Below are 26,174 nucleotides of genomic sequence, written 5' to 3' on the forward strand. Positions count from 1 at the left end.
GGCACAGCCCCGAGGGTGCCAGAGCTCCAGGAGCGTTTGGACAGCGCTGCCAGGGATGCCCAGGGTGGGGTTGTTGGGGTGTATGTGCAGGGCCAGGAGCTGGGCTGGATGATCCTGTGGGTCCCTTCCAGCTCAGGACATTCCATGATTCTTTGGGACAAACACTTGATCGTGGGCTGTTCCCACCCCCCTTCCCAGGGGAGAGATGCAAAGGGACCAGGGCAGCCTTGGTCTCTTGCCTGTTTTTCCTGTTGTACTGGGGGAAAAGCCTTGTAATCAAACCTTGTTCCATTCCCCCACACCTATCCCTAAAAGCCTGGCTTTGCTGTGCTGTGTGGAGCCAGGACACCTGCACCCTGTTCACCTTCCATGGGTTATCTCCCCCGAGAATCTTGGAATCATTACGGTGGGAAAGGACCTCCAAGATCATCAAGTTCAACCCTTAACTCAGCACTGCCAAGCTCATCACTAACCATGTCCCCAAGTGCCACATCCACATGTTTTTTGGATACTTCCATGGATGGTGACTCCACCACTGCCCTGGGCAGCCTCTTCTGATGCCTGACCACCCTTTTAATGAAGAAATTTCCCCCCATATCCAATCTGAATCCCCCCTGGCACAACTTGAGGCCTTTTTCTCTTGTCCTGTCCTTTGTTTCCTGGGCAGAGCCCAGGGAGTTGTGGAGAGCCAGAAGAGCCCCCCTCCTTTCCCCTCTCTTTACATCACAGCTTCCCTGAGCCTGTCTCTGCTGCCTGTTAGGAGTGGGGTGCAATGAACCATCCCTCAGCTTCCCACAGTTCTGGTCCGAAGCCAAGGAGAAGTTTGTCAGGGCAGGGAGAGGTTTGTGGGCCACTGAGCTTTCTCTGCTGTTGTTAATTATCCATCACTTCTTGCCCTACTTTCCCTCCAAGCCTTCCCTGCCTGCTCAGTGTCCGCTGCGGCTCGGCAGAGTCCCTGTGCTTCTCTGGGCTGGGTGGCTCAGCCCCACAGAGATGTTCTGAATCTGTTCCTTGTCCGACTTTGCCTGTCACTGTCTGTGCCTTGATCTTCCTTGTACCTAGATCCAAAAAGTCTGCTTCATTCTTTTTTTTTTTTTCCCCCATTTGCTTGTCACAGCTTTGAATGCCTTTATTATTCCTTCTTCCCTCCTCTGGCAGAGGTGTCTCTGCTTATAATCTTCTTAGCACTGAGGCAGCCTGTTCATTTCAAAGAAAGCTGCTTTAAAGGCAGGTGTGAGCCAGACTTGGCCGATTCTTTCTTTTCCCCTGTGGCTTGAAGGGCCTGAAAATATTCCTGTAATCATTTCACAGAATCCCAGAATGGTTTGGGTTGGAAGGGAGCTTAAAGCTCCTCTCATTCCACCCCTGCCACGGCAGGGACACCTTCCACTGTCCCAGGTGATTCAGGGAATGGGCTGCAGGGCTTTGGGCTGGCCCCATGCAGCTCTTGGGCGATGGGCCCAGGACGCAAATGGGACTTCAGGCAAGTTCCCCATGCTCGAGGGAGGTGCCTGAGCTATTCTCTCTCCACCCAGGCCTTGTCCAGCCCTGGCTCTCCCAGTGCATGGCACTGCTGTGTTCACAGTGCAGCAGCTCCGTGTCCAAGGGCTCAGCCCAGGGCAGTCCTGGAGGGAAGCAGGGTGTCCCCCTGTGCACTCACACCTGCCATTCAAGCCCTGATGGCCGCTGGACCAGCAGGGATGTGGATGTGAGGCTGTGCTTGTCCTGTGGCCTCACCCAAATGCTGCCTGTCCCACCAGCCTGCAGAAGGCAGCGGGATGCATCCACCCCATGGATGGGCCAAACTGGGCTGCAGCAGCCAGGGCTGGTGAATTCTGCTCAGGAGCTGGGGGATGCCTGCAGGGATGGCTGCAGGGAGCCTGGGGGTGCATTTGGGAGAGCCAGGGGGGAGTCCTGGGGGCAGCCAGCTCCAGTCTGCCCTGCCCAGCCCTTCCCTGTGTCGGTGCAGACAGTGGGGAACACACCCAGGGAAAATGAAAATGCCCCACCCTGCAGCAGCCCCGTGGCCCTCCTGTGGGGCAGAGGGGCAGGGACTCAGCACCCTGCTGCATTTTGGCTACAGAAGCCAAGGAGTGAAGTTTGCTATGCCAGCACCTCCTTCTGCAGGAGATTTCTTTTCTTCTCCGATGCTTTGCTGCTTCTCAGTGTCTGGAAATGCATCTGTGTTGTTCACCTGACCCTTCCATGCGGTCACAGCCTTTACAGCCTCTGCCTTGGCTCCTATTACACTTCCCAAAGCCTCTTCATTGCCTGGCTCCTCTAATCTCTCCAGAAGCACCCATGTTTTATGCCTTGGTTATGCCTCCCTTCCTTTTAATTAATTTTTTACAGTGCCTTGCTCGTCCCCATTGCCCTTTTTGATTTAATTTATTGCTCACTAGCCATCACAGCACTTGGGCAAGCCTTTAATTTATCTCTTCCTGTGTTCCGTGCCCCCCCTCTGTCCTCTCCCAATATTGATTTCTCCAGTTTGATTTCACCCTGCGCTTTCCAGCGTCATCTCCCACCCTTCCCTCCCACTCAGAACTGCTTGGATGATTTCCCCCGGCCGCCCCCCCTGCCCATTAGTGACCTTGCTGCATTGTAATTCCTGGCCTAACAGGGCTGGGATTGCTGCTTGTTGCATCCCCCACTTCCTTGGGCTTGGCTTCCACCCCAAATGTCTCAAAATTAACTCTGGCTAATTCCCATCCCATTGCTGTGCTAAGGTAAAGGTCCTTTCCCAGATGGAAGGGCCTGATGGCCATGACCTGGTGTAGCTTCTCTGCTGAGTTTCCTTCAGGCAGGGAGGTGTTCCAGGGACAGGGATGGGTCAGACTTCGCTTGGTTCCAGCTCTGAGCAAGGAGGGAAGTCTGTGCTCCCAGCAGCTCTTTGTTCCTGCCATTATCCTGGAGATGAGGAGGTGCAGCCAAACCTGCCCTGGGGAGGCCTGGCTGCCCCCAGCCCAGCTCTCCCGCTGCTCTGGAGCTTTTTCCTGCTCTGCATTTAAACTGTGAGGAAACTGTGGAAGGAAAGAGGGATTAATTACTTTTCTTCTGCCTTTTAGCTGCCCTGTGGCTGCCACAGTCCAGCTCCCCAGAGCTCGGACAAAGAGGGAACCCCCAGATTTGCTTCATGGCTGTGAGGAATTGAGGGCTTTTATTGGCCACCATAAATGGTCCATTTGCTTAGAGAGCAGTCCCTGCCATTACCACAACGGCTTTGGAAAGCACAGTACTGCAGAGACTCAGGTTGTTTTGTCATCTGTGGCCATGTGATTTGTCAGCTGAGCCCAGAAGTGGGAAAGGGGTCAGAGGATGGGAACCATATGTTTGTTAAAAACACACAGCAAGGCAAGATCATGAGCTGTTACCTGCTCTCCTGTAGAACAGGCACAAAACACAGCAGGCCGAGGCTCAAAATAGTGGTTATCTACATAGTTCCCTGTTCCTGCTAAAAAATACTTTGGTTAGAGCTGTGCTTGTATATGGGATTTCCATTTTCATGGGATATTGTGTCACCAAGCTGGTTCTGTCTGATGGAGAACCAGGCTGTATAAAGGGGGTTGAAACTGTCTTTGGCAATGGACATGGTTGGATATCATGCCTTTGGATATTGGGAAAAGGTTCTTCTCCCAGAGGGCACTGCCCAGGCTCCCCAGGGAATGGGCACGGCCCTGAGGCTGCCAGAGCTCCAGGAGCTCTCAGGGATGCCCAGGGTGGGATTGTTGGGGTGTCTGTGCAGGGCCAGGAGCTGGACTGGATGATCCCTGTGGATCACCCCTCCCAGCTCAGGGATATTCCATGATCCTATCATTCCACCTCCTGACTCCCAGGGCATCAAAGTGGTAATCCCTTGAGTGTAACAGCCCTGGGATATTATCACCTTATGGAAAATGAGGGAATACAAAGGGCACTGCATGGGTCATGTAAAGTTTTGAAGATCTCAGGCAGACTCAGAGGAGCCAAGGGAACATTGCTGGTTTAATTGGTGGCTGGTTATAAATACTTGTAGTTCCACAGTGGGGTATTGGCATGGTTAGATTTGGTTAGGGAATAAAATGTGGGAACTGTAGGATTGAAATGCCCATGGCCTGGAGGAGCTGGCTGCTGCACTCAGCAGAGGTGTGTAGGAAACCTGGGAACATTGACTTTATTCTATTAACTCTCTTTTAATCTTTTCTCTTCCTCGTTCTCCCTATTTCCCATTCTCCCCTCTTCAGCTGAGTTTGGCACTGCAGCTAGGATCACCCTCTAACTCCTGAAGGTAGGTCAGTTCCCTGATGCTGCCAGGGAAATCTGTAGGTGTCTGTGAGGTGCTGGCCCTTTTTCCAAATTAAGAAGCTCTCCTTGTCCATCTTTGACAACTTTTACCAATGCATGAGAAAAGGGGAGCTGCTCCCTTCTCCCTCTGTCTCCAGATCCAGAAATACCCTTTTTTCATGGAGGAACAGCCCCCCATCCTACCCACCCTTACCTTACCCTGCTTTTTACAAAGGTGTGGAGTGATAGGAAAAAGGGGAGAGGCTTTAAGCTTAAGGAGGTCAGGGATAGGTGGGATGTTGGGAGGGAATTCTTCCCTGTGAGGGTGGGGAGGCCCTGGCACAGGGTGCCCAGAGAAGCTGTGGCTGCCCCTGGATCCCTGGCAGTGCCCAAGGCCAGCTTGGACAGGGCTTGGAGCAGCCTGGGACAGTGGAAGGTGTCCCTGCCCATGGCAGGGGGTGGAACAAGAGGAGCTTTAAGGCCTCTTCCAGCACAAACGCTTCAAGCATTCCATGGTAGAGCAGTTTGCAGCACTTTGGGAGGATTTGTTTCCCAACTGTCAAAGGAAACTTTTAAAGAAGCTGGAGACCTTTTTTTGGGGGTCAGTCAGTGACACAGTTTGAGATTCAAAGTGAGACTGCAACTTGAGCAAACTCCAGAACTGGAGAGGAAAACTGTGCTTTACTGCTAGACCTCAAAGAGGGGATCCTGCTCTATTTCTTGTGAAGATTGTTTGGAGACAGTAACTGACAGACAAGGATGTGTTCGGATCTGTTTGGATAATTTATCTTCCATTGTGAATTGTGGTTCTTTTGTGAAACACCCCAGGCCCCTCCAAGTGGTGATTGATTCAATCCATCTGCCTTCCCCTGGGAATGACATCTCTTCCCCTCTCTGTGGGCTCTCTGCAAACAAGGAGCTATAAATAAACACCAATATCTCTGTTTGCAGGGGGTGGAAAACTGCACTGGAGCTTTGCCTTTGTACTTGTAAATAAAAATGGGCAGGTAGGAGATGCTCCAAGCCAAAGCCAGGCAGAAATTGGGAGCACACATAGATGCTGCTTTGTGGCACATGAAATCTGCAGAACTGTAAAATCAGGTGATATTATTTTGTAATTTGAGGGAAAAGTGTGTAAGGGGTGGAGAGTTTTTGATACGGACCCAGCCGAGTCTTTTAGTGAACTTTTTCTTTCTCATGCTCACAAGCAGAGAAGAAATGCTGGAGTTTGTAGTGCTGGGAGGTCAAGGTTTGATGGGCTGGCAGAAGTGATGCACTGGGAGGGGGTGGAGGAAGCTGCACTTGCCTTTCCTGGCTGTGGAAAGTCTGCTGAGACCCATCTGCAAGGAGATTTGGGGAAAAACCTTCTTGTAGGGTCCTGGTGCCTGGGTGGTGCCTCTGGTGCCCTGTGTGATGCAGGGTGGAATTAAGGGCTGGACATGGTGTAGCAGCATTCATTGGAGCTGCTGGAAAGCTGATGAGCAATGTAAAATTTGGCTGGATTTTGGCTCCAGGACTCTGTGGTGAAGGAATTCCCGTAGGTACAGGTACAGCTCACAGGCACACTCGGTGTGGGAAGCGTGTCCAGAGATGGGAACAGAGCTGGGAAGGGTCTGGAGCCCCAGGAGTGGCTGAGGGAGCTGGGAAAGGGGCTCAGCCTGGAGAAAAAGGGGCTCAGGGGGGACCTTGTGGCTCTGCACAAGTCCCTGACAGGAGGGGGCAGCCGGGGGGGGGTCGGGCTCTGCTCCCAGGGAAGAGGGACAGGAGGAGAGGGAATGGCCTCAGGCTGGGCCAGGGGAGGTTGAGATTGGATATTGGATATTTCCTTCCCTGAAAGGGTGGTCAGGCATTGGAACAGGGCAGTGGTGGAGTCTCCATCCCTGGAGGTGTTCAAAAAATGTCCTTGGGGATGTGGGTTAGGGGTGGGCTGGACAGTGCTGGGTTAATTAATGGTTGGACTCATGGATCTTAAAGGGCTTCTCCAACCTTAATGATTCCATGGTTCAGTGAGCCTGAAGGATGAGTCCATGGGGGTTGTCCTGCTCAGAGCCAGCTGCAGAGTCCCTGGTGCTCAGATAAGAGCTGTTCTGTCACTCTAGAGGGCAGTTTTTCTAAGAGGAATGACCCCAGAAAATAGTCCCTGGGCTTTTCTCTACAGTGGTGCCATTTCTTCCTCCTGAGCATTTTTCCTCAGAGCTGTCTCCTTGGTGAGCTGTGATCCATAGATCAGGAGCTCCATCCTAGAGCCACATGTGGCGAGAAAATCCTTCACCATCTCTTACCGACATCGATGGAATCTCGACAGAAAAGCCAGCCCCAGGAGGGGCTCTGCCAGCTGCTCTCTGCTGCCCTTTCCATCCTGCCTTCTAAACTCCCATCCAGGGAGGGATGTCCCAGCTCTGGCCGCAGGGATCCAGCTGGTCTCAGCCCTTCCTGCACACTGGTGAGTGTCCTTGGACAGCCCTGCTTTGGGGCCAGCACAGCTCCTCAAATGTAAGGAGAAGTGTCCAGTGTCAGCACTGGAAACCATTCCTGAAAGGAGGACGGGAAGTGGAGATGGAGTTCCTGCCTCTGGCCCTTCCTGGGAGCCCCCTGCAGAGCTGGGGGGGAGCAGGGAGTGTCCTGAGGGCTGATCCCAAGGTCCCTCCACCCTGAAAGCCTCTGCTGGGACTGGTGCTGCAGCAGCCCCAAGGGTGCATGAGGTCTGAGATCATGGAATCATGAATGGTTTTGGAAGGGACTTTAAAGCTCATCCTATCCCACCCCCTGCTATGGGCAGGGACACCTTCCACTGTCCCAGGCTGCTCCAAGCCCGTCCAGCCTGGCCTTGGACACTGCCAGGGATCCAGGGGCAGCCCCAGCTTCTCTGGGCACCCTGTGCCAGGGCCTCCCCACCCTCACAGGGAACAATTCCTTCCTAATATCCCATCTAACCCTGCCCTCTGGCAGTGGGAAGCCATTCCACCTTGTCCTGGCACTCCATCCCTTGTCCCAAAAAAAGCTCTCTTGGAGCCCCTTTAGGCTCTGGAAGGGGCTCTAAGTCCTCCCTGGAGCCTTCTCCTCTCCAGGTGAACACTCCCAGCATTCCCAGCCTTTCCCAGAGCAGAGAAGCTGCAGCCCTTGGAGCATCTCCGTGGCCTCCTTGCCACTTGTTCTATCAGCTCCATTTTCTTCATGCCCTGGGGGCCCCAGGGCTGGAGGCAGCTCTGCAGGTGGGGTCCCACCTGAGCAGAGCAGAGGAGGAGAATCCCCTCCCTTGAGGTGACCCTGAGCTGCCATTGCCATTGTGACAGAAGTAGGGCACTGCTGCACCTCAGACCACTTCTGATGGGCTCAGTGAGTCCTTCTCACATGGGAACTTCCTCTCTCCCTCAGTGCCCGTGCTCTGCCTCACCTCATTTCACTATTTCCAGAGTGCCTGCAACAGTCCTGCAGTCCCTCGGGATGTTTGTCCTTCTTTGCCTTCATCTTCTGCATCCTCTGTGTGTGCTCCAGTGCCAGGGCTGCTGTGCTGGTGCAGAGCAGCTGTTCCCAAACTGGGATAACATCCCCCTGCATTCAGCTGACTTGCATTTCCTCCTTACCCTTGGTATTAATCCCAAACTTGCAGAATCACCAGGTATTAGGATTTGATAGAGACGCTGCTCTTTGTGTGGCGAGACAGCTGATGGAAGTCTTTGTACTGCAGGTGGTGAGCTGCCAATCCATCTAAAGCCAGGCTGTATTAGCACTCTGATATCAGAAATATCCCTCCTGATAGCAGGAAATCTGCTTGGGGAAGCAGAGTGCCCTGCCTTTGTGCCTGGGCTCGTGTGTGTGCCCTGCCTCGCTGGCTCCATCCGAATCTGCCAAGTCTGGCACATCCAGAATGCCTCCCGTGGATCTGGATATTGCTGTGAAAGGAAAAGAGAGGACAGCATCCCATTTCCAAAAATGTCAGGCTGCAAGGGAGGAGGCAGGAGGAGGGCCGGGGCTGAGGGAGCTGTTTTGGGGTGTATTTGCAGGACTGGGGGCACTCAGGAAGTGACACCCACCCAACAGAGGTGCTCACTCCTTGTTCCTCCACCCTCTCTCATATTCTTCTTCCATGCTCATCCTCTCCCTTCCCTGGTGTGAGACAAGGCCATGACCCTGTGGTCATTGTAGGGTCCTGAGCCTCCCCATGGCTCAGGGATGCCATATCCAGATCCTTTGCCAGGGCTGTGAAAGGGATGCATGGATGTCTGAAGTGTGATTTGGGCTGGTAACTACACCACTGGTATTTAATACCAAAAACCTACCTTCTGTTGGGCCACTTCCATTTTTCAGTCCTAGGAATAATCAGAACAGTAGGCAGGAAACAAAATGCATCATTGATAAAATGAAACTCTTGGGGTTATGGTGGGCAATAACATTTGCAGGAAATCCTTTTCCCCTTTTCTTACTCTAATTCTCCACAGTGACCAGGCTGGTTTTCCCACCTGGTTCCAAAGAGCAAACACAGCTTAGTTCAAGGTAAATCCTGCTCATCCCTCCAGGATCCATCATTCCCTTGCCCTGTCCCAGATCCATCACTTGTCTGGTGTTTCCAGCCAGGCGCCCAGCTGAGACGAAGGGCTGGGAAGGAGGGATGGGCTGCTCTAAAAACCCCAGCTGTGATGATGGAGCAGCATTCCGTGTGGTGAGAGCGGTCTGGGCAGAGCAGGCAGTGGATAAATACGGAATATATTCTATGAAGTAACTTGGTGATTCTCAATTAATACCCTAATTGCCCCTTTTTTTAATTATTGACTCCAAAATTACCGAGCTGAGTTGCAAATGCTGCAGAATATAAAAAGGAAGAAAGGACTTTTTATTGATATTTTGGAATTACAAATTATGTTTGTTGTGAAAAAATGAGAAACCATCTGTTTAATTGGTCGTAGGATGCAATTTGTGAGCACTTAGGTAAGAAAAATACAGCTATCTAGGGGATCGTTAAAGATCCCTTTCCTCTGAGTCAGCAAAGCTCAGAGCTGGGGAGGAGACAGATCTATATTCCATAAAATTCAGAGTAACAAGGAGCTCTGTCCGAGGGATTGCTCTTGGCAGGGAGAGAGGTGCTGGCTTGGGTGGGATGGACAGACAGGAAGAGAAGGTTTGGGGGCTCAAAAAGAGAAAGAAGAGGGTCTCCTGGCTAAGGTGGCTTGATCCTATTTCATAGTCCCTGCTGGAATGTGGGGCAAGCCCCCTGGGTCACAGGAAGTTTCTGGCTGCAAACAGAAAAAAAAAAAACCCTGGGATTCTTCTAATGGCTTTTAGAGGACAGAGGGTAGATTTAGATGGGATTTTGGGAGAGAATTCATCCCTGTGAAGGTGGGGAGGCCCTGGCACAGGGTGCCCAGAGCAGCTGTGGCTGCCCCTGGATCCCTGGCAGTGTCCAAGGCCAGGTTGGACAGGGCTGGGAGGGAATGTGATGCCGGTGTCATTCCCACAAAGCCCTTGGAAAAACAGCACTGGGAGCTTGCTGTTGCAGGCAGATTCGTTAACAGCAGTAATTAGAAGTGAAGCCTGTACTGCAGGTGGCAGAAGCCTCTGGAGATTCAAGATCACATTCGGACTGAGAAAGGCTCTGCTCTCACTCACTGGATGAAGGACAGGATTTGGCACAGGATTTCTTTGTGGAGAAGGACATCGGGGCTGTCTGGTGCCATCATTTTCCATCATCAGGGGGGAGAAGGGAGATGCTGAGGGGGTGGATGGCACTGAACTGAGGGGATGTGGGGAAGCAGGCAGGGAGAGCCCAGGGAAAGGCGTGCAGGGATAGAGACCTGGATCTCGTGGCTGCTGTCCCCTCTGCAGGCTTTTCCTCCTTGTGTCTCCTCACCTAGAGCCTCCTGTGTGCCCTGTGGGTCTGGCAGCTCCTGCCTGCAGCTCCTGCCTGCCCTGCATCCCCCCTGGAAGCATCTCTGTGGCCTGCTAAATGTGATGGCAGATCAGGTGTCTGCCCCACATCCCTGCCCCACCTCGTCACCATCTCCTGTCCTGGTGCCAGTGAAGCTGATGCTGGCTTGGACACCCTCATGCTCACCAGGTGTAGGTCTTGTAGCACCAGCAGGGCAGACCTGTGCCACCCCAAGCTTTGCAGTCCCCCCAGGCTCTGTGCTGGTCCCCGGGCTCTGTGCTGGCCCCTGGGCTCTGAGCCTGCTGTGCTTTTAAGGGCTTGGAACTGCACAAGGAATGGTGGTGTTGGAGCAGGGCAAAATTATAGAATCTGGAATGGTTTGGGTTGGAAGGGACCTTAATGATTATCCCATTCCACCCCCTGCTGTGGGCAGGGACACCTTCCACTATCCCAGGTTGCTCCAAGCCCCATCCAAGTTGGCCTTGGACACTGCCAGGGATCCAGGGGCAGCCACACCTGCTCTGGGCACCCTGTAGGTTGCTCACCCTGTAGGAAAGGTCCAAGTTCCAGCCCTCCCTGTGTTCCTGTGCCATGGCCAGCATGGGAGAGGCCACCAGGCACTCTGCAAAGAGGTGATGGAAGGAGAGGTTGCTCCTGGTCTGCACTGGGATGCTGCTCTCGCAGTGCTTTTCCTCACTGGAAAAGGTTTTGCAGCTTGGGGACCTGTTTCCCCCTTTGGACTCCCCATTTTCCTGCTCCTTCAGGCTATTCCTGCCTCTGTCTGGCTCAGAAACTTTGTCCCCCTGACCCTGCAGCCCACCCTCAGCCAGGGCTGTGCCACCCACTCCAGTTTTTATCGTGCCACAGCTGGGTTTTGTTAAACCTTCACCGTCCCACTGCAGCACCTTGGAAACACCACCATTTACAGGAATTCCTCCCCCCAGGGCTGAGCTCGAGTTGAGGAGCAACTGTAAATCCCTCCTGTAGGTTTTTTTTTTCTTTTCTATTTGTTTTACCCAGATCTAATCAATGCTATAAAGGGCAAAGCAGCAGTTTTGTTTATTTATCACGGGGAGCAGCACAGCAAATAGTCCAGCACTTGGCAGTTTGCTGACCAATGCTCCCGATAATCAGCATTCTTCAGGCTCTTTGCAGGGAAGTCCTGTGGAGTGGGGATACATCAATAATGCCATGATCACAGAATTTGATGGGAAGGCCACCTTTTGTAGATTTCATAGCTCTCCATAGCAATGACATCGGGGATTCTGTTCTACAGAAGACAAATGAAAAAGGTGAGTTTCAATTCAAGTTTTTTAGGTTAAAAATTCCTTTTTCAGTGCAAATTGACATAGAATCATAGAATCACAGAGTGGTTTGGGTTGATAGAGACCTCAAAGGTCATAGAATCGTGGAATATTTGGGTTGGAAAAGACCTAAAAGCTCATCCCATCCCACCCCCTGCCATGGGCAGGGACACGTTCCACTCTCCCAGGGTGCTCCAGGCTGGCCCCAGACACTTCCAGGGATGGAGCAAACGTCACAGAAAGTTTTTTATTTTGGAGTTGTCATGCTTTTAGTAAGAAGAATGAAAGCTGTAACCTTTACTGAGAAACAGAAAATTGTAACTGTTGAGTTTTAATCTAAGAAGACGGGGCCACAGTTGATCCATTTCTCTGTAAGCTTTGTGATTTCATTGCACAAATTTCATGGCAAACCCTTTCCCCTCCCTTTCCAGCTGCTCTCCAGCACTGTCAGGGGGTAATTTTCTGATAGAAGAGAGAGGATTCCTTAGCAAAGCCCCACTCCCTGCTGCAGGTGCTGTGTCCCTCTCCCAGAGACCTGAGAATTCTACTCCAGGGAATTCCAGGGAAGCCTCGTGCATCTCATTTGGCTGGATCTCTTTTCCCAGCACGTTCTGCTTCCTCAAGGGCAACATTTTCTTCCAAGCCCTGCCAGACCAGCGTGGGCTGCCGGAGATAAGGGTGACAAATTGGCACACGGGGAATAAACTTGGATCTTGGAATAAACTTGGGTCCTTGAATGCCATATCCAGCCTTTCCTGGGGTGAAACACAACCAGGGCTCAGCACCTGGGCAGGTCACAGCTTACTAAATGTCCTCCTTAAGGCGCTGAAAGCATTTGCCTTGGTTCCCTGACAGGGATGGTTCACCCTGTCCCCTCCATCCTCAGTGCCAGTCCCTGTCCCAAAAGCCTTGCTCCTCAACCACTCCCTATTTTCACCTCCCGATCAGCAGTAATTGCTTGATCTCGGGGATTGCTGAGCTGGAGTTTTCCCTGGACCCCAAATAGAAGTTTTCATGCTCTGTGGCAGGGCAGGATGCCCTGAGGAGCCTGATGTGGTGCCCAAATCCAGCAGGTGAGAGGAGCAGGGGCAGGGCTCACACCCCGCTCACCCCGCAGCCAGCACATGCAAGGAGGACCCTGGATTGCAGCACGAGGGTCTCACCCCTGCAGCTCCCAGATCAGTGCCGTGGTTTGTGCAGCAGCTGCTGTCAGTAAAGTGTGTGGATGAGCCTCATTAGCGCTGCCTTACGAGTGCAGTTGAGTGTAATTGTTCGCTGTGCTTAAAAACCAGAACCAGGGGGAATTGCTGAAACACGGAATTTTAAAAGAAACATAAAGATTTAGTTAGAAGGTCAGCTGTGCTGAATTTAGTTAGAAGGGAGTTTAGGATTGGTTAGAATTAATTAAAAGTTAGTTAAGAAGAGCTGGACCTGAAATAAGCTTTAAGATGTAAGTAACTGATTGCTAAATAACTGATTACCTTCGCTTCTATGTTTGTTTAGCTGTGCTTAGGATGAGAAACAGAAACATTGATAAGTAGATCTAAAGAAATGTAGACAATTACCAATTTTCCCCGCCTGAGAACCTATTCAGAAGTCACGGAGAGGAACTGGAAGGTCACCAAAAGTAATTTGTATTGTGAAAACTCAGGAAGGCAGAAAGGTCAAATCGAGGAAGGCTATTTTTACTTCATCTTCGAGACCACTGACCCAATTCAGAGAGCACTCTACGCATGCTTAATGACATATAAGCTCATTTCCATACGAAGCGGAGAATAAGAGGTGTTAATGTTATAAATATGCATTTGTATTTTAGATATTCATAACTTCTGTGGATAAATAGAATCTGTATTGGCTTGTACCTTTGCACTGCCTGTCAGGGAGCTATCCCACGCAGCTGCCCGGCGCTGGAATAAACATACACTTTCTAACTCTAAACTGTTAGGGAGTCTTTGTCCGTCTCAGTTGGGTGTTGGTATTAGATCCATACCCATATTTTGGTAATTCACTGCCAGGATATATTCTCCGGGTGTGAAATGCAGGAAATAACAGAGCTGGGGGCTGGAGCTGGTGTTTAGAGCAGCGTACGGAAAGCAGAGCTGGGATTTAGGGGGGCAAATGAAGCATTTCACCTGGTGCTGCAGTTTGACACAGACAGGCAGGGTCTTCCAGCTGCTTCTGCCAAGGGTGTGGCTCAGAGCCGCATGGCAGAGGGGGTGGGCTGGGCCTGGATTCCCAAATGTGAGCATCCCACAGCAAGCTGGCATTTCCCACGAGTGCAGTGTTAACCTGCTGCCTCTGACCAGCGGGAGGGATCCCTGGGGATGGATTTCCTTAAGAAGAAGCCTGGAGGGTCTGGGAGGTGTTGGGATCAGCCCATCACTGTCACTCCACCGCTGTTTGTGCCTCCTGGTGCTCGCTCCCAGTCCAGCCCAGCACGGAGCCTGGGAACCTGAGTGTGATTAAAGTGTCTCTTTCAGACAGAAATGCAGTTAAGATGTCAACAGTCAGACTCCCCTGCCCCCCTTGTCACTTGTGCCAGTGGTTAATCATCTCCCTGCTGTAATTTGTGCCCTTTATCTCATTTGAATTGGTCGGCCTTCAGCTTGCAGCCATTATTCCTGTTGTGTCTTTACCCTTTTGATTAAAGAGCCCTTTGGTATCCGGTATTGTCTGCAGATGAAGGTTCTTGCACACAGTAATCACATCACCTTCCCATATCCCTTTTGATAAGCTAAACAGAACAAAGTCTTTAATTTTCTCTTTGTCACGCATTTTCTTCCACCCCTGAATCATCTGTGGGGCTGAATGCTGTACTCTCTAATTTTTTTTTTTTTAACCTGTGGAATTTAGATCTTGAATTGAGTGTCTCAGTTGTCAAATTGGAGGTGCAAAAGTCCGGCCAAGCCTCAAGCCCTGAGTTTAGAGACTGACCCATGCCCTGGACCTCACTCTCCTGTGGATGCTTGTCAAGCAGGAAGCCCCAAAGCCTGGGATTTAGGATCTCTGCTCTGGAGCCAGGCTGGGAGAGCTGTGGTGTTCACCTGGAGAAGAGAAGGCTCCAGGGAGAGCTTAGAGCCCCTTCCAGGGCCTAAAGGGGCTCCAGGAGAGTGAGTTTGGACAAGGGATGGAGGACAGGACACAGGGAATGCCCTCCCATTGCCAGAGGGTGGGGCTGGATGGGATCTTGGGAGGGAATCCTTCCCTGTGAGGGTGGGCAGGCCCTGGCACAGGGTGCCCAGAGCAGCTGTGGCTGCCCCTGGATCCCTGGCAGTGTCCAAGGCCAGGCTGGACAGGGCTTGGAGCAGCCTGGGATAGTGGAAGGTGTCCCTGCCCATGGCAGGGGTGGAATGGGATGAGCTTTAAGGTTCCTTGAACCCAAACCATTCTGGGATTCCTTCTGTGGTTTACCACACAAGACACCCAGCAGCCCTTGGAGCAGGAGTGTGACTCTGCACAGAGCAGTTCTCAGCAAGGTGTCTGACCTGGTGCCTCCCCAGATGCTCCAGATGGATCCCATTAACCCCTTCTGGGAAGGCAGCTCAGGGTCAGGCCAAAGGCAGGTGCACACAGGGTTCATGTGGGTCTGAAGTTCGTTTCTCCAAGCCTTGCTCCTGGTGCCTTCCTGGCATGACTCCCTTCGCTGAGGACACCTCCAGCTCTGCTTGGCCATTTGGCTTTCTGATCCTCCTATCAGAACATGCAGAAGAGAAAAAGAGACACCTAAAGGGACTCAGTTTTGTGAAACTTTGCTGGAATTCCCAGCACAGCTGTTGGCTGCTTCCTGGCTCCCCCAGCTTGGTCCGTACAGGTGAAGAACCCGGGGAAGTGAACTGCAGGAGGCAGCTCTCCCTATAGCAGATGGAAATCTGGGATACCCTCTTGAAATCAGACAAGCTGAAGTCATTGAGGATCAAGCCCCGTAATCAATATTCCTGTCACTGTCTCGGAGCCATTCCAGCAATGGTGCATCCTCATTTCCTTGCAGCAAACCTTGCAGTCAACCCAAAGAGGAGTTATATTTGCATAGTCCTCACTTTCTTTTATCGCTCTCTCATGTTTTTTGAAAGCTTGGATATCTGAAGCACTTAGCTCTGCGTTGAGTGTCTCATTAAATTGCAGAACCCTGCTTTTCTAGGCTCTGTTAATTAAGCACTTGATTGAAAGTCTAAATCTGAAGGCTTGGGTATTGACTCCAGCTTTGCTAACCTGAGGTGATCTGTTCAGTGTAGTTACAGCTTGCCCAGCCAGTTTCTGAATGTCCTTCCCCCTGCTCTCCCCAGCATCCCAGATTGCTGCAAACCCTGGTGTTTCCACTGCGTTGGCTGGAAAGTCTCTAAGATTTATTTTAGCTCTTGAGCTCTGCTGTCACTGGAGTTTGCTGCTGCAGTTGTTGGTTAATAAAGACTGCCTGGCCATTTAGCAGACAGCTGTTAATGACCACCAAGGATTTTGGCCTGGATGCTCGAGCAGCCTGTCAGTTTTGTTGCTTTATAATTTTATAGACTATTTCATGTATTTGCGTAACCAGCAGCCTCCCTCCAGATGCCAACGTATTTTTCATGTCAACAGTTTGAACTTCAGTATTTTCATCTGTCTGGCATGGGGGTGTTCAGGGCCAGTCTCCCCAGGGACACACAGCTTTCCAGGTGGGAGTCAGGCACCTGCTGACCCTGACCCTGTAGATCCCACATGGGCAGTTCTGGGGTGTGGAGCAAGGACACTTCAGCCAAAATACAACAACCTGGCTGCCTTGTGTTGCTCCTCCACCCCGTGCTGCTTCTCCATCAGCTCCTGAGGGAAACCAGCAAGGGAGGGGAGCAGATGGAGGGGAGAGCAAAGGACAGGAGGTCTGAGAGGTTTGTGCTCTATGCTGAGCCTGCCCTGCGGGAAGGAGGCAAAGGAATGTTCCCAAAATGAGCTGTCCCAGGACAGACAGGAGCTGGATTAGAAGAGGGTGGCACAGAACTCCCAGTCTGGGCAGTGGGAGACCTCCAAGGCAGTGAGTCAGGGAGATCTTTGCAGGTGGGTCACTCGTTTGGGTTTGTGCCCTGTTTCTGTCAGCCCCGGGCCAGCAGCACACAAGACACCACTGGGGCCGAATCCCTGAGGAAATGCTGGTGCCACTGCATTGACTCTCCAGCTTTCTGCTTCCCAGGGCTGCTCAAATCAAGTGTGATTTGTAGCTCAGGCTGTACTGCTCACCCTGCTGGGCACCACTTGCTGCTAACCCTGTCTCACCCTCTCTTTTGAAAGGAATGAATTTCTGGGGTTTGTTTTTCTACACTCTCCTTGTCTGTCTCGTAATTCCTTACTTTAAATTGCCTCCTGCAACTGGTTTGTTCCAGCTGCTCCAATATCTGCTCTGGGTCCTGCATCTCCTACCTCTCATCCCAAGATGCTTTTCCTTCTTGCTCTTCTTCCCTCCCCAATTGGCACCAGACGGGCCCTCCTTGGGGTGCCCATTGCATCCCTGCAGAGGGGGCACTCGGGGTAGACTGCCATTTAATTGAATTTTCTTCTGAAGCTGTAAGTGGGATAATCCTAAAGCTTAGCTTTGCCTCTGAGTCATAGCCTTTGTGATCTGGGAAAGGTTTTCTTTATTAGTTTCTTGGTCTAATCAGCATCTCTGGTTGCTGTCTTTGCTCCTGAGGAGTATTTCTGACTTGCTTGGAGGTGGAGGATTGTTGAGAGCACACAGCTCCACTCAGAGCTCCCTGTCCGTGTGTGTGCATAGGCAGGGAGGCTCAAGAGTGGATATGGAGGGGAACAACGTTCCTGCTCCATGCCAAAGGAGCCCTTTTACTGTCTGAAGGAAACAGACACTTGCTGTCCTTCTCCACCCAGTCCCAGAATTCAGAACTCATTTAAAGGGACAGTGTGCAAGTGTGTTACAAGGTACAAATCTGCACAGAAAGGTGGCCAAAATGGAAAAGGAAGCACAGGGCAGCAGTGAGTGCCACAAGCAGTTCATGCATTAGCAGGGGCTGGGGACAGCTGCCTGGGCTCTGTTTGTAGATGGCCCTGCAGAGGTTAAACACCTGCCCGCGTCTCCTGGGGCTGTGGCTGAGCCCAGAGCTGGATGCAGATCCCGCTGTGCCAGCTGGGATGGCTGTGGGGCGGTGATGCAGGACCCCCAGGGGCTGGTTTGGGATGGCACAGTGTTAATTTTCCTCGCAGGAGCTGGTTTGGGTTTGTGCTGGAAGCAGTGCAGGTCTTACAGGGATGTTGCAGTCACACCTGAGCAGGGCTGGCTCAGAGGTGAGGTCTGCTCTGCTCCTTGCCCCACCAGTGGAGCAGCTGGGGGGAACAAGGAGTTGGAAGGGGACAGCTGAGCCCCATTGTCCCCAAGGATATTCCAGGCCACGGGGGATTGTGCTCAGCATGTAAAGCTGGGGGAAGAAGGAAGGAGGTGATGTTTGGAGCGATGGTGCTTGTCTTCCCAAGTCACTCTTAGGGGTGAAGGGGCCCAGAGATGCTCTGGAGGTGTCCAAGGCCAGGTTGGATGGGGCTTGGAGAATCCTGGTCTAGTGGGAGGTGTCCCTGCCTATGGCAGGGCGTGGAACAACATGAGCTTTAAGGTCCTGTGGATACAAAAATGCTGCTAGCAAGGATTTTCTTGCTGTTTTCTAAGTCCGTGAGAGACTTTTCTCTCTCACAGAAGAGGTGGCAGAGTTCTGGAAACAACCAAACACCTGCGACCTTGCCGAGCTTTGTTTATGGTACAGTAGGAAAATATTTTGACAATGGATGTTTTAGGATTTTAGCCAATCACCCCCAAGGGGTGGCTGATCCTTGTCCAATTAGACTATGAAGAAAAAAGTCTATAAAAGAGTTTGTAAAGTAATTAAATAAATCAATCTTGCTGCACAATTCCTGCCTGCTGGATCTTCTCCCTATGGCTACGGGACATGGTGATATTTTACGGTGTTAATAAGGTCCTTTCCAGCCAAACCATTCCATGAATCTGTAATGATCCTGAAACCTGCCTGCCCATGGGAAGTGTGGAATGGATTCCTGGTTTTGCACAGCTTTTGCTTTCCCTATTAAACTGTCTTTATCCCAGCACACTTTCCTCATTTTTACCTTTCCAATTCCCTCTAACATCCCACCCAGGGGAAGCAAGGCAGCAGCTGTGTGGGGCCATGTTGCCAGCTGGGGTTAAACCACAGCAAGGTGAAGTGGTGCAGAAAGTGGCTTGGGATGAGCAGAGAACTGGGAGGCAGATGAATTCAGAGCAGTCACATTTGGGGAAACGCGGTGTTATTGATGTGCAGAGCTTGGCTTCCAGTTCAGTGCTGACCACCCGCAGCCACAGTGTGTTCAAACAGGCAGCAGCCAAACCCCCTCCAAACCAGCTGCTGGCAAAAAACCCTATGGAAATCCTGGTGGAAACATGCAGGAGGAAGTTGCCATCTTGTGGAAGCTGGGAGTTTCCAGTGCTGCTGCTTTGGGATGTTTCTGAGTTTCCATGGCTTGATTTTCAAGGCCAGGTTGGACAGGGCTTGGAGCAACCTGGTCTGGTGGAAGGTGTCCCTGCCCATGACAGCAAGATAGAACAAAACAATCTTCAAGGTCCCTTCCAACCTGACCCATTCTATGCTTTTTGGGGAAATATGGGGTTTTTTTGAGGCAGGGTTAGTTGAAGCTCTCAGCAAAGCCCGTGTTTTTGGGACAGTCCCGGCAGGGCTGGCAGCAGTGCTGATGGTGGGTCATTAGCAGGTCACCACCATAGCTGGAATCTCTAAAGCTCTGCAGGCTGAGGGAAAAATAAATTGTCATTTTGGTCATTACAGCTGTGCAGCCAGGTCTGGCTGTGGAGGATTTTAGGGGGTTGATTCATATGAGGAGGGCTGGGACAGAGAGAGCTGGGGGTTGTTGGTGGATTGGGATAATCCCCCTTTGCCATCCTGGCTGCTGGGCAAATTCAGCACCTCCAAATTGGGCAGGAACCCATTGTTCCACATGGCAGTGTCTTTCCTTTGCATAGCTCCAGGTGAGGTTTGCTTGGATCTGGAGGTGGTTCTGCCCAGCTGGACCTGCTCCCTGGTATCCAGGAGCTCCTCCTGGGAGGCAGCAGCTCAAGGACCAGCTCTCTGCAGGTGTGTGCCAGTCCTTTGGGGGCATCCAAAATCAGTGGGAAAGCCTGAGTCACACAGTCTTGTCCCTCCTTTGAGGAAGCACAATCATTCCATTTTTCCCTTTTTGACTGAAAAGATAAGATAAGGTTGATTCCTTTTTCAGTTCCACCTCAGCTCAGCGTGGTGGGCAGGGGAGGACGCTTGCTGCAGGCGACACTGATCTCCTCCTTCCTGCCTTAAGACCACAGCTCTCAGCTTTTTGGAATATCAATTGTAAACTGAGGAGGACATTCATTAAAGGCTACATTTCTCCCTTCTGCCTTCCCCATCAGAAGAATTTAATCCAAATCCCTCTGTATTCTGCACAGAGCCCCTGGCTTTATATTTTATACCAGGGAGCTGGTCCAGCAAAACACTTAAGCTGGAGGGGTGTCCTGTTGCATCTAATTAGGCTGCTCTTGGGCTCAGATTTAAATAAATAATTAACTGAGTGCCTGGACCAGCACCAGAGTACTGAGCACTCCCACAACTGCCCCTTCTTCTTGTTGTGGAGCAGAGGATTTCACATGGATGGAGCCTGGTGACCAGGGACAGCACCCAGGGGAGGGTCAGGCTGGGTATCGGGAAAGAAAGGTTCTTCCCCCAGAGGGTGCTGGGCACTGCCCAGGCTCCCCAGGGAATGGGCACGGCCCCGAGGCTGCCAGAGCTCCAGGAGCGTTTGGACAGCGCTGCCAGGGATGCCCAGGCTGGGGTTGTTGGGGTGTCTGTGCAGGGCCAGGGGTTGGATCAATGATCCTGTGGGTCCCTTCCTGCTCAGGATATTCCATGGTTTTTCTGTGATTCCCTTCTGCAGCTGTGCTGGCTCATAGAGAATTCCTTGAGAGCCCCTCCACTTCTTGGGCTTCAACCTTCACCCCAAGGGCAAACCTGTCCTTGTGGGGGCAAAGATAAAGCTGCCTTGAATGGAATATCAAGAAAATCAGAAATTTGGGAATTCACTCCCCCAAGGAGAGGTTTGGACCAAACATCACTTAAGCCCATGTCTTTCTTTCCTGTTGAGTCTAGGGCTGTGTTTCATTCTGGAAGTTGCAGGAGGTGACATGCTGGGAAGTTTTGAGGAATAGATGTCCTGATTTTTAGAGCATCCTACTGGGCAAGGAGTTGGTTTAGCAAACTGATGCTGTGTCGCTTTGGATCAGATGTGTTCTGTGCCAGAACAGCACCTGGACTTGCAGATGGTGAAATCAAAAACCATGTCTGTGGTCTAGAAACTGCAGTCTGGAGCCCAGGTCCCTCAAAAAGCTCCATGCCAGCAGTTCCCAGGCTTTTCCTGCCTCTCTGGATGACAGTCCAAGGAGGAGCAGCAGGAAGGGGAGGTCAGGGAGTGGTGTGGGTGAGGGCAGAGTGAAGAGGGCAGCAGTCACTTCTGCCAGCTTCCCTGCCGTGTTTCAGGGAATCCGAGAACGGTCTGGGTTGGAAGGACATGAAAGCCCATCTCATTCCACATCCCTGCCATGGACAGGGACACCTTTCAGTCTTCCAGGTTGCTCCAAGCCCTATCAAGCCTGTCCTTGAGCACTTCTAGGGACGGGAATGTTTCTCAACTATGTTTCTTCACTTCCTCTGTGAAATTATTGGATATATTCAGTATTACCCTGCACACACTGTCCCCTGCCCACAGAGACAGCTGGGATGGATCTTTGGTTTGCCCTGGGCCGGCAGTTTGGATGTTCCTGTGGTTGGTGGTGTCAGCAGCAGTTGTCATGTTTCTCTAAGAGGTTTGGAAGATGACTTCCAACTGGAATTTTGGGGAGCTGATGGCTGTCATAGCAGCCACCCAAGAGCAGCTTGGATCCTGTCCATGGCCACCTTTTCCAGTTACCCTTACTGGGATCATTTGGCTGACATGGTGTCTGAAATCATGGGCATGTTCTCTGTGCTTTGGGCCAGTGCTGTCCCATATCACGCTGCAGAAGGCACTGTGGTGAGCTGTGTAGATATTCCAGGAAGGATCCCAAATAAAGAGGAAGAGCTCCTTGTATCCAGACTATACTGAACATCTCTGCTTGCAAAAATCCCTGGATAGTTTGCCAAGTCATGGGGAAGTGTTCACTGTGCAGGACATTTATCTTTTTCTTTTGTGAGTAGCAGCACCAAAATCTGTGTTATCAGCCAGAAAGGGAAAGCTGCTCCCCAGAGCTCTCAGCTGGGGCATTCAGCCTCTTATCTGAGTAAGCGAAATCCCAGATATCCAAACACAAGCAGGGTCAGGCAGCCTGTGAAGTGTCTGGGAAATGCAGAGCAAAAGCCTCTTTGCACTCCCAATAAATTGGTCCCATAGGAATTTTGCTTTGAAATTCTAATTGACCCAGGGAAGAAAATTATTTCATGGACTTTGAACTCATTAAAAAACTCCATCATTCATCCATAGTTTATTCCTGACTCTTAATCAAAAGCAACATAATGATCTTTCTAACAAACGTGATGTGATGGTGGTGGGAACGTGTTTACTCCCAAGTACACAGCACGCTGGAGGAGTGGAAGGTGCTTATTAGCTTCTTTATTACAGTTACCAAGCGCCTCTCAGGAATTTCAGAAGTTTCCAGAGTTAGGAGCAATTGTTTCAGCACCTTTTAATCGCAGATTTTGGTGAATTTGGGGAATTCCATCTCCTGTGGAATTTCATGTCTTTAAAACCTTTTATGAAAATGAAAAAGAAAACAAAGCGGCAAACCCCTGATTAAGAAAATTCAGAAGATATTTTTAAAAATCAAACTCGAGTGACCATTTTCAATCAAACTTGGTGTGCACAGATGTTAAATTACAGGACATTCACAGCACACCAGCAAACCCCCCCAGAGGTGTCAGACAGCACCTGTGTTCAAGGAAGCATTTTCTGATGTAACACCCTGAATCCTCACCATCTTCAGAGAGAGAGAAGATGGTTTCACTCAGGAGGGTCTTCAGTGAGGTAGAATTTGGGGGAAGAAATCACATTTCCTACTCAGACTTGTCAGACTTCCAAGAGCTTGTTTTTAAGTGCCTTCTAAGTGGGGGGTTCTCTTCTGGCATAAGTTATGTCAGGCTTAGCCAAGGTCGTGGTTGTGGATGGCCTGAATTCTGCAGAGCCCTGGATTTTGGAGAAGTGTAATTCCTCCAGTCAAACTCCCAGGATGTGTTTCACCCCAAATCACGATCATCTGCTAACCCTGAGATCACAAGGTGTTCTGGAGAAGGTGCTTAAAATACAGACCTGTGGTTTCCACTCATCCTGACAACCAAATCCTTTGGGAGTTTGGAAGTTTGTAAATCCTACCACTTCTGTAGAAATTTCTTACTGAGCATTGTCACCTGGCAGTGTTTCCCACAGGGGGAATAAAACCAAGTCAAGTCATCCTGGTGTTTCCTAAGGGACTAATCCTGCTGCACTGAAGTTAATTATTACTTATAGTTAATTGTCTTCTGTAAAAGCAGGGCAGAACCTGGAGTTCCACGAGCAGCTGGTGCTGCTGCAGCTCGTGCAGGGCAGCTTTTGGTGTCAGTTCATGGACTTCCCCACAGAATTGTGCCAATTTTCAGCACGAGCTGAGCTCTTTCTAGGTGTGGGTGGCTGTACACGAGTATGGAACGTGAGTGTCTGGGGATAGGAAGAGGCTCAGCCCTCACACCCTGCCAGGCACCAGAGAGTCTGCGCAGGAGATATCTGGCTGTGCACTAGTTTGAAAACAAACCAGTGGGAGATCCCAAGTCAGAACTACAATTTAAGAGGAAAATTTAAAATAAAGGCAGAAAACATTGGCTTAAACTGCCAGAGTCAGGACACAGCCTGGCACCTGCCGGGCAGGGCGCTGGGAGCAGCCCCATTAAATGGTGGCTGCAGCCCTGCTGAAGTGATGGGTGTGGCTCTGCTGAAGCCGTGATCCTGTAGAAGGGTCTGGTGTTCCCCTGCAGGTCCAGTGCTGCTTATGGAGCTCTTGTCCTCTGGGAAGCCAGGAGGTCAGGGCTGCCTGTGCTGTTCCAAACCTCAGCTCACAGCCAGGCAGGAACGCTCGGTTCCTCCCCCTGGGCGGAGCATCTCCCAGTGGGATGATGTAACTTTAGGGGCCATGCAGTGAGGCTTGGTGGCCCATTAGCAGAAGATATGGCCCGGAGGGAGTTATCAGGGATGTGTCATGGAAGAGATAAAGAACCCTGCCCCAGCTGGTTTCAACAGCTGGTGATAGAATGCTCGATTTTGGTTACATCTTACACTGTAACCTGAGACAGGCTGAGACCTGGCTTTTCTCATGTGCTGGGCTGGAAGGTTTTCTGTAACTGCATTGTTCAGAAGCTCCCACTCCTTGTACCTTCTCTGATGTCTAAAAAGGGTTGTGCTCCTGTCAGAGTCTTACCCCAGAGGCTCTTTAAGGCCTTCCTAGAGGGGTTCTCTTCCCAGACACTCATTGGTATGGAACGTGTTGGAATTCCCACCTGAGATGCAGTAGCATGAGCAGCTCTCAGGTTTGCCAGGAGCAGATTTGGAATACACACACTGTCCCAGTGTCATCCTTCTGTCCTGGGATGATGTTCTTGGCCAAGGATATCAAGGACAACAAGAAGGGCTTTTTCAAATACATTAATAATAGAAGGAAGAGTAGCGATGAGAAGAAAGGAGGTGGTTCCTGGAAACCCACCCAGACCCCAGAGAGGCTCCCAGCACCTGGTGACCCTCCAGTGCAGGTGTGAGGTCACAGCCACACCTTCCTGGGCACGGCAGAAGGCCTCATCTCCGTTCCCTCAGCTGTGCCAGGACTCGCTCAGCAGCACCTTGCACACCAGTGGGAGACAGCCCCAAATCCCCTCGAGATCCCCACCCTGTGTCACCACGGCTGTCGAGGTGGGGGAGCAGCCAGTGCAGCCCCAGAGGGCCCCTGTGTCCAAAGGAGGGACACAAGGACGGAGAAGGGCCTGGAGGGGAAACCCTGTGAGGAGGGCACTTGGTCTGTTCAGCTGGAGGAGACTGAGGGGTCCCAGTCTGCAACTTCCGTGTGAGGAAGAGGAGGGACAGGCACTGATCTCTGCTCCCTCTGACAAGGACAGGATGCAGGGAACAGCTGGAGCTGTGCCAGGGGAGGGTCAGGCTGGATATCAGAGAAAGAAAGGTTCTTCCCCCAGAGGGTGCTGGGCACTGCCCAGGCTCCCCAGGGAATGGGCACGGCCCGAGGCTGCCAGAGCTCCAGGAGCGTTTGGACAGCGCTGCCAGGGATGCCCAGGGTGGGGTTGTTGGGGTCTCTGTGCAGGGCCACTCCATGATCCTTGCGTGTCCCTTCCTGCTCAGGACATCCTGTGGTTCCATGATTCCATGTGTTTGCTTTGGGCCATCTGTTGGATTCCCTCCGTGTGAATCTCTGGATCTGCTCTCTGGAGGTGCTCCCAGGTGATGTGCCTGTCCCTAAAGGCTGTGGGGTCCCTGATGGACATATTCCACTGGGGTGCTCAGGAGGGACATCTGGATTTACTCCTGACACCTTTAAAATCCCCTGAAGGCATTAAAGGCACTGCTTGCCTCTAATCCTCAAGCTGGGTTCCTGCAAGTGCGCGTGCAGATGCGAGGCTGGAAATGAGGTCAGGAAATAGAAAATGACACATTTAAAGAAAAGAAAGTGCATAAATCTCATAAAGTTTCCTTCCCCTACCCATGCCTGTAAATCCTGCCAGTGCTGGGAAGCAGCAGGGCTCCCTTCCAGTGTCTAAGCTTCTCAAAATGCTGAAAATCCCTCAGTGGCAAATCCTAAAATTATTGGGGCAGGGGGAGTGTGAGTTGCTTTGCAGATCCACATTGTCATTGTGGGGTCAGGAGGCGCCAGGGCTTTATTCTGCCTGGCAGGGGGGTGTTGGATAGATGGATGTGCCCTGAGCACCCCTGAGAGGAGGACAAGCCCTTGGCTACCATTAGCCACATGGGCTGTGAAATGCAGAGCTGCCCCTTCCCCCAGCGCTGGGAAGGTGTTTCCTTCCCAGAACACAGAGAAGGCTGACCTGAGGAATGCCTTTGGGAATGTGGTTTGCTCTCCCTTGGAACACTGATGCCTGGCTTTGTTCTGGATTTCTTGTCTGGATGTCTTTACCCAGACAAATTAATTCATTTTGGACCTTTGTGAGAGTGTGGCTGATTGGGCAAAGGAGCCATGGAAGGTAACTGGGCACAGATGAGCCCTGGATCAGATGCAGGCTGGGGTTGGCTGTTCCCAGCAGCAGATCCCCATCTGAGCCCTGCCAGCTTTCACCCCGAGGATGATTGTCCCCACAAAACCAGCTGGGGTCCTTTTCACAGCTCCCTTTGTCTAATCCTACTCATCCTGGATAAAACCCCAACCCACTTATATTTCCTCTAAATGGAGGCATTTCTCATCCACACTCATCCCCCTGCAAAGCAGCGTCATTATCCATGTGTGATTGGGCACGAAGCTCTCAGATATATTTTGAACATCTGACATTTTTCCAAGAATAAACAGTAGGAGAGTTGGAAAATGTTTGCACACTTTTCCTTCCCACTTCCTAACCTCCAGGGAGCAAGCAGAAGATATTCAGTCCTTTCGGATGGTAATGAAATTTTGTATTTTGAAAGGAAAAAGTAACAAACAGAAACATTTCTCTCCCCGGCTGATGCTGTGACTTTGTCTT

The 26,174-nt window shown here is 51.3% G+C and overlaps 1 protein-coding gene across 4 annotated transcripts in view; it reads left to right on the top strand.

Annotated features, from left to right (window-relative positions):
• Positions 1-26,174, top strand: part of RALY (RALY heterogeneous nuclear ribonucleoprotein) — a 117,698-nt gene that overhangs the window by 46,835 nt on the left and 44,689 nt on the right. Inside the window, exon 1 of one of the 4 annotated variants that reach the window (XM_042050886.1) lies at positions 6,684-6,706. The exons of the other annotated variants lie outside the window; for them this stretch is intronic. The gene's annotated coding sequence lies outside the window, so the exon portion shown is untranslated. Of the gene's footprint in view, positions 1-6,683; positions 6,707-26,174 lie in introns of those variants that run through there. 4 annotated transcript variants of the gene reach the window in all.

The sequence above is a fragment of the Corvus kubaryi genome, unplaced genomic scaffold, assembly GCF_017639235.1.
Source record: "Corvus kubaryi isolate FWS band 111438036 unplaced genomic scaffold, C.kubaryi_AGA036_p1.0 134, whole genome shotgun sequence".
NCBI lineage: Eukaryota > Metazoa > Chordata > Aves > Passeriformes > Corvidae > Corvus > Corvus kubaryi.